The following is a 9,307-nucleotide window of genomic DNA, read 5'->3' as shown; positions in this document are numbered from 1 at the left end:
GTAAAGCAGTGTCCTCCACAACTAGACTGAAGAACAAAACGACAGCAACTTGTCTGTTCCCCTTCCCCTAATTCCCCAGTACTGTTCTCATCCCTCAATTACCCAATAAAAAAAAAATCTTTAAAAAAAAAAAAAAAAAAAAGAGTTGAAGCCAAATGCCATAGTGGATAGAAATTATTGTTGTTGTGATGATGATGATGATGATGATGATGATACAAAGTGCTTTAACAGTCCAATATTCAATGTAATTTTTTTGGCAAATTCTTTGAGTATGTATGTTTTAGAAATCAAAAGAACTAGTAATACAGAAATGTTAATATTTGTGATCATTTTTTCTAGTAATTTTTTAAAAGGTATTTAGCTGAAGAGGCAGATAGTGATTAAAATCAGGGACTTTCAGCAAAAAAACTGAGTACAAGTTTTAGATAGAGCAGATGCAGAATAAGCAGAATGATTATAAACACAATAATGACTTTCACGTTAATAGGAATGGCTGGATAACCTCATGACCAGGCCTCTCATCATCATAAACATAAGTCACTTCAAATAATTATTCTCTATTTGCTCTCCCATGTTAATTATTCATTGAGGTTACTTTTCTAATTAAAAAATGCAACTGATTTCCTTTCAAAAAGCTGTTTGATCTTTTGTTTTCTTCTTCTCTTGACTCATTAAAAGTGAAATGTTTTGAATGGGGTTACAGATTGTAATTAGGATCTTATATCACAAAACATCCAGATCATCAGGAACAGGAGCAGTATAAACAGACATGTATATCTAGGTAGACTTACCCCATCTGTATCACAGATGAGATGACTCAAATCTGTAATGTTGATATATATATATATATATATATATATATATATTGATGTTTCCAATTATTCCAAGATTTTTCTAGGTCTGCTATTTCTATCCATGCATTAATTTAATGAGCACATGCTCAAACCATTCTTTGTCAACCAAACTTTCAACAGAGGTAGGAACACAATGAAACCTTGGTCACTTATTTTAGAAGTCAAAGCATTTTTATGAATGTTTATAAAATGCTTACTATTGTTACTAGAGCCTTCACTATTGACCCCATAAAATTAGCAAGGAAAAGGCAATTCAATTCTACACAAAGAGAAAAATCAACGAAATTAATGTGTTACAATAATCTGTATTCCTAATAATCTGAGAAAATCTGTATTCCGAAAACAGGATGTATTGCATTCTGAGCATTTATGGTTCTTCTTGAACATATTTATACTATTTTGACTAAGCCCACATGAATATATAGTGTATACGTACTACAAGTTTATAGTAAAATGAAAAATGACAATAGTAAATTAAACAGAGAACAAATAAACCCAAAAGAACACTATCTAAATAGTCCCCCACCTTCTCAGTTAACAATGGTTTATTCACCAATAGTTATTATTAATTACACACTTTTTACAGTTGCATATGGACATAATTTGGACAAGGAAAAATGTTTTTAATAGAAAATTTTGCACAATCTTTCTTGGTTTACAGATAAGCAAAATATGTTTAGCCTTAAGAAAACGGATTTCAGCAAGACTTTGCCAACATACCTATAATATATTTTCAGAGAAGCTGAAAAAAGGTGATCTGAGTGATTTTACTGGAAGTTGGATTGTGTCTGGTTAAACCATTGTATTCATGGAGGTCCTGGGGACTTAGTGGTAAGGGTTAAACACACTGACTTTACCTGATACCTCAGTGGCTGTATCCAACTCATTTGGGTATGAAAACCTAAAGATCCATGGAGAGGCTGGATCTCCTAGTAATAACAATCAACTTGATCTTGTTTTTGGAATGTGGGCTTGGAAAAACCTCAGTGTCTTTATAAGGATCTCCTCCACAGAGAATGCTTCACCATAAGCCAAATTCAGATCAGTTCCACAGGGAGTAGTTTCCTGAACCCTTTGAAATCTTCAGTGTGTTCCTCACTCTTTTAGATTTTACCTCCATTCCTACCACCCATGTTGATATAGAATAACTATGTGTTGTGCCCAAAGGTTCTTAAATTTAAAAAATGCCACACACATACCCTTTAAATGTGAAATAAGTCAAGCAGAGAAAGACAAGTACCCTACAGTTTCACTTATATGTGGAATCTAAGAACAAACAACAAAACAAAACAAAAACAGACTCATAGAAACAGAGATCAAAGGTATGGTTACCAGAAGGGAGGGGTGGGGGATGGGTGAAAAGGGGAGGGGAATATAGTCAATTATAGTGTGATAAGTTTACAGGGTAACAGGTGATTACTACAACTAGTGGGGTGATCACATTGAAAGGTATAAAAATGTCAAATCACTATATTTTATAACCTGAAACTAATATAATCAATACAAAATTGTATATCTATTATACTTAAATAAAAATAAAATTTAAAAATGCCTGCATTGTTTTATAATATTATATGTATTTTTATAATTTTGAAATATCTTTAATATAAAATCAGATGTTGTGAGAGATGGGGAGAAAAGAGAGAAAGACAGGAAGGGCAGAAGAGGAGGAGAGCAGGTAGAATGGAAGAGAAAGGGAAATAAGGAAGAAATTAATGAATTAACAAAGGAATGGCCTGAAACCATAAATACTTATTGGATTAAAGGAAAGGAGGAAGACACTAAGGTAAAAGAGAGAGAAACAAAGCTAACATTTATTGACTTTAGTATGTGATAGTCACTGTAATAGGCAACTTCACTTATATAAGAAATTCAATCTTTATAACTTCCATGTAATAGAACTGAGGTTCTTTATCTGGTCTATCAGAATCTGAACTCCAGAATATTTATACTGAATAACTCAACACAGGAAGTGAGCCACCCTCATTGTCAAAACTACACAGCAAGTCTTTTTTATTCTTAGTTTTCCACCACCCTAACTATGTGATGTGCAATCACATATTTGGCAATTATAAGGTTGAGGTTTTCTCTCTGTAATTTTTATTGTCCTTATGTTATTTCTAGGTTGTAATTTGCATATTACCAGGTCAAAATTTGAAAAATCTATGTAGTGTCTTAAATGGGTAATTTTACTGACCTAATCAATAGTCCAACCCGGCCAATATTTAATAGTGAGGCAGAGTAAACAACATTAACATGCAGCCTTCCTTCCTACACAGGTTTTCTGTCTAAAATGTATGCCCAATAACACTGAAAGGAAAATAGGGAGAAACTATACATTGTGTGATCCGAAGAACAATAGAGAAATCAAATCTCTCCTCTGGGAAAGAATCAGCTCAAAATCTTGTAAACCTGTTTTTGAGAAGAAAATAATGCATTGTGCTGCACTGTTTCAGGACAGAGTTCTGATTGGTTTCTAGAGAATTCTGAGGAAAAACAAAATGGTTAACAATTTTACTGTTAAAAAAGACATTTGAAAAGAAATCAAATTTACAAGATGTACACAATTTAACTTTAAATAATTAAATTATTTAACTAGGGCATGGAATACAGAAGAAGAGGCTGGAATATCTTTTAGTGCTAGAAATAAAGGGAGTGCTCAGAAAACAAACAAACAAATAAAAACACTGAAGACACAATGTCAAAGGGACACCAAAGGCAACTGAAAGAGCTTCCAATTGCCAAAGATGGAACAATTTGATTCAAAATAAATCAAGTTGTATTGGACTATAACCAAAAGTTAATCTAAATATTCATGAGTCCATTAATTTTTAATAACTTAATAAATGGAGAGGAGCAAAAAATATCCTATGTAGAAAAATTCCAAATAATTTATGTAGACACTCTGAACTATACAAGGGGAAGTATGACTCCCATTCTTTAAGTGTGGACTGCAAATAGTGAGTTACTTTTTAAAAGTATGGTATGGAAAGGGGGAAAGGATAACTTTACAGAGAATTTACTGACACAGACTATTTTAGCCAGTTGACCAAGGACAATATCAGTAGTGATAAGTCATGTTAATTAGTGTGTACTCTTAATATGATGTGATGGAAATGGCATTTTAGTTCTATGGTTTTCCTTCTAACTCCAGTCTAATCATGACAAAATATCAGAAAATTTCTAATGGAGGAGCATCCTAGAAAATACCTGGCTAATACTCCTCAAATCTATCATGGTCATCAAAAACAAGGAAAGTCTAAAAACTGACACAGCCAAGAGAAGCCTAAGAAGACAAGACAAGTAAATACAATGTGGCATCCTGGATGGAATCCTGAAATAGAACAAGGGCATAAGGTAAAAACTAAGTGAATCTATTGTAGTTAAACTATGAGATTTATTGATAGTTTATGATAGTATATGAATGTTGATTCTTAATTATAAAAAATGATCTAATGTAAGATGCATGGGGAATAGGGAAATTTTCTGTACTATCTTAATTTTTCTGTAAACCTAAAACTGTTTTAAAAACTAAAGCCTATTAAATATAAATTGAACAAATGTAGATTGTATGAACATGGAGCAAAAGCAGTGTACAAAAATTGTGATGTCCTTTTTTGTTGCTTTAAAATAATTGCCATGGGGCCGGCCGAGTGGCGCGATGGTTAAGAACTCGCTTGGGATGCCAGAGGGCCCCGGTTCGGATCCCACATATGAGGGCCAGTGACACTGCCCTCCACAGCTAAGATGCTGAACAACAGCTCAACCTGGAGCTGGGCTGCTATGAGTCGCCGGCGACGGCGAGGGCTGCAGTCCCTGTGGCAGTGGATTGCCATGGGCTACTGTGTGTGGCCAGCAGCCAGCGTGAGCGGCCAGCAGCCGCAGTGAGCGGCCGTCCAGAAGCCGGCGACTGATCTGCCTCGCCAGAGAAGAGCGCAATGATGGTGCCAACTTGGGCCAGTGAAGCAACGTCCTCCACAACTAGACTGAAGAACAAAATGATAGCAACTTGTCTGTTCCCCTTCCCCCAATTCCCCAGCATTGTTCCCATCCCCCCAATTCCCCAATAAAAAAATAAAATAAAAATCTTTAAAAAAAAAATTGCCATGGTCAAGAATGCTTGTCGGGTCCAAGTGTTTCAAGCAGAGACGGTTTTGGCGGTGAGGTACCCAAACGGAAAAAAGCCTTGCAGAGTCTTTGACATGAATGTGACAATATTTTTATTCAGCAAAGGCAGAACAGCAGCAGAGCCCAGTTAAACAGCAGCAAAGACAGCACCCAGAACACAGCAGCAGAGCAGAACTAAGAACCCAACCCCGTTAAGCAGAACTGAGGTTTTTATAACACAATAACAATAATGTCATGGTGCCAGCACACATGCGCACTAACAGCAACTTACATAAACAAGTTGTTTTCCTTGCAGTTTCACCTGGGCCTGGGGGAGTCAGGGAGCCGATCTCCAAAACCTGTAAACATTTCCTGACCCTGGGCGGCCCTGACACCTGGGCCCCCACAATGCTTAATAGGAAGGATCCCAGATGGCAAAGTAGATAAACACTGTGACTACATCCTTCTGTGAACACATTAAAATGAGAACAATCAACCTGGAGAACCATCTGAGGTCTAGTCAAAAAGAAGTCCTATAACCATTATAAAATATAAAGAAGAAGCCATGTTGAGACTGGTAGGAGGGGCGGAAATGTAGAACAGGCCCCAAACCTCCCTGTGGCAGTTGAGACAGGGATACCTCAACCAAGGAGGTTCCCCTGAGAAAAGCAAGGGGCCCCAGCCCCCACACCAGGCTCCCCAGCCCAGAGTACTGGTGCCAGAAGAGGAGCCCCCATAACATGTGGCTGTGAAAAACAGTGGGGATTCCAACCATTTGGGTGGGACAGAAGGCTGCGGGAAACCCAGACATCTTAAACAGCCTGCACACAGATGCACTCACAAACAGGCACTCACCTTGGGCCCCAGTGGAGAGATGGTGACTCAGGAGGCCTTGGAGACATATTGGGGGCAGACTGAGGTGTGTGACTTCAGGGGGAGGATGGAGGATAGTCGGCATTAAACCAGTGAGGGGTATTCTTCCCATGTAGATGGCAAGAAGACATGATCTTTCCTATGTTGAGCTCTCCCTCACAGGACAAATCTGAATCTGATTCACCTGGTGAGCTCTGCTCCTCCACCCTGCTGACTCAGCTGGAACCCCACACTACCCAACTCAAACACAGCTGGAGGCACTTTTGTCATGAGCAGCCAGCCCCTCCTGCATTGCATTCTTTCTAGGAAAACTATCAGAGTCCACAGGCCCCAGGTGGGCAGCAACTGGCCTCAGTGTGCTCTAGACTTTTTCTGAGTAGCTTGAGGCTCAGCACTAGCGCCAAACCACAGTCTACATTAACCTGGTGACCAATTCTTCCCACTCTAGTGGCTCCCTGAGACCCTGTTTCACTTAACTCATGTACCACATGAAGCTTTATCAGTGGCTGAAACTTAAGAGAGCTGGTGGGTGGCCCTCCTGGTGTTCTGGCTTTTTGTTGAGTCACCCTAGGCCTGGTACTGGTGGTAGCCATTCTCAGTTTGCAGCTTGGTCTCTCCCACTTGCATCCAGGTTTAGTACAGGCAGCAAACAACTGCAGATCGTTTTATGCCTCCTACCAGGTAGCCCCCAGCCAGTCACAGGCAGTGGGTGACCTGAGCCTGCACCAGAGCCCTTCCCAAGAAACCCCAGAACAAACAACTTGAAGGTTGGCTTCAGATCACAGCAGAGCACAGCCCAATTAGCCCCACAGAGAGCATACAAAAAGGGCAGTCTCAACAGGCAACAGAGCTCACTGGGGGAATCCCACTCAGTGAGGTAAGCTCCCTCGCACAGCAGCCCATAAGCTGTGGACATGACCAAACCCCACAACCAGTCAGCCTGAGAGTCAAGCCCACCCATTGAGTGCCAATAGCAATCAAAACTCAACTATAACAGGAGAGCACACATAACCCACACAAGGGACACTCCTGGAGCATCCAGCTCAGGTCACCTGGGAGACTGTGGCACTGGGCCCCACAGGACACCTACTACATAAGGCCACCCAGCCAAGACTGGGAGACATAGCAGATCTTCCCAATATATAGGAAAAACACAAAAAGTCAGCCAAAATGAAGAAAGAAGAAATGCATCCCAAATGAAGGAACAGGAGAAAAATATCAGAAAAATAACTAAACAAAATTGAAGCAAGCAACCTACCAGAGACAGAGTTCAAAACAATGATTATAAGGATGCTAAAGAAACTTAATGAGAAGTTCAACAAAAAAGATTGCAAACATAAAAAAAAGACATAGAATCCATAAAAAAGAACCAGTCAAAAGTTAAAGATAAAATAACTCAAATTATGAATGCACTAGAAGCAATTGCCAGCAGACTAGAAGAAGCAAAGAACTGAATTAGTGACTTGAAAGACAACATAGCAGAAAATACCCAATTGGAACAGCAAAAAGAAAAAAAAAAGAAAAAACAAAAAAATGAAGATAGTGTAAGAGACCTCTGGGACAACATCAAACATAACAACATTCACATCATAGGGGTACCAGAAGGAGAAGAAAGAAAGCAAGAGATTGAGAACCTATTTGAAGAAATAACAACTGAAAACTTTTCTAACCTGGTGAAGGAAATAGACATACAAGTCCAGGAAGTGCAGAGTGCCAAACAGGATGAACCGAAAGAAGCCCACACCAAGACACATTGTAATTAAAATGGCCAAGTTTAAAGACTAAGAGAGAATCTTAAAAGTAGTAAGAGAAAGGCAACTAGTAACTTATAAGGGAACGCCCATAAGGCTGTCAGCTGACTTATCAACAGAAACTTTGCAGGCCAGAAGGGATTGGCAGGAAATATTCAAAGTGATTAAAAGTAGGGACCTACAACCAAGACGACTCTACCAAACAAGGCTGTCCTATAGAATCAAAGGACAGATGAAGACCTTCTCAGACAAAAGAAAGCCAAAGGAGTTCATCACCACCAAACCAGTATTACAAAGAATGTTAGACTTTTTAATGATGGGGGGAAAAAATCAATATTATGAATAATAAAATGGCAATAACTACATACTTTTCAACAATACGAGAGCTAAACAGATAAGAAAACAAAACTATATCTCTATCTCTATCTCTGTCTCTATCTTTATCTATCTCTACCTATCTCTCTCTCTCTCTCTCTCTCTCTCTCTCTCATCTATATCTATATCTATCTATATCTATATGCTGCCTACAAGAAACTCACTTCAGATTGAAATACACACATAGAAAGTAAAGGGAATGAAAAAAATATATGTCATGAAAATGAAAAAAAAAAGGAAAAAAAAAGCTGGGCTAGTAATAGATAGTAATACTTTTACCAGACAAAATGACTTTAAAACAAATGCTATAAGAAGAGACAGTGAAAGACCCAGTAATCCCACTCCGGAGTATTTATCTGAAGAACCCGAAGCTACTTTGAAGGTATGTGTGCATCAATATGTTCATTGCAGCAATGTTTACAATGACCAAGATATGGAGGAAGCCTGGATGTCTGTCAATGGAAGAATGTTTAAAGAGGAGGTGGTGCATATATACAATGGAATATTGCTTGGCCATGGAAGAGAAAAGGTTCTTGCCATCTGCAGCAGCATGAATGGATCTGGAGGGTGTTGTGCTGGGTGGAGTATATCAGACAGAGAAAGACAGATGCAATGTGATTTCATTTGTATGTGAAATCTAAAGAATAAAATAAACAAACAAACCAGAAACAAACTCATGGATATAGAAAACAGTTTGATGGTTGCCAGAAAGAAGGGAAAGGATTAAGAAATACAAATTGATTGTTACAAAGTACCTATGGGGATGTAGAATATAGCATATGAGATATAGTCAATAATATTGTAATAATTATGTATGGTGTCAGATGGGTACTAGATTTGTTGGAGTGATAGAGGGGGTGAAGGGCATGGTGAAAAGGTGGAGGGATTAAAAAATACAAATAGGTAATTACAAAAATAGTCACATGGATGTTAAGTAAAGCATAGAAAACATAGTCAATATGTAATATTGTATGGTAATAACTATGTGTAGTGCTAGTAGGTACTAGACTAGTCAGGGGGATCACTTCTTAAATTATATAAGTGTTTAACCACTATGCTGTACACCTGAAATTAATGTAAAATAATATTGAATGTCAGCTGTAATTGATAAGTTTAAAAAGGGGGAAAAGGGGAATAAGAGGTCCAAATATCCAGGTATAAAACAAGTAAACCATGGAGATATAATGTACAGTATAGAGAATATAGTCAATAATATTGTAATTGTATAGTACAATGCCAGATAACTACTGGACTTATCATGGTGATCTCTTCTTTAGGTATATAAATGTTGAGTAACTATGGTGTACACCAGAAACTAAGATAATATTGTATGTTAGCTATATTTTT

This window comes from Hipposideros armiger, unplaced genomic scaffold (assembly GCF_001890085.2).
Source record: "Hipposideros armiger isolate ML-2016 unplaced genomic scaffold, ASM189008v1 scaffold_1142, whole genome shotgun sequence".
Taxonomy (NCBI): domain Eukaryota; kingdom Metazoa; phylum Chordata; class Mammalia; order Chiroptera; family Hipposideridae; genus Hipposideros; species Hipposideros armiger.
This window is presented reverse-complemented; position numbering follows the sequence as displayed.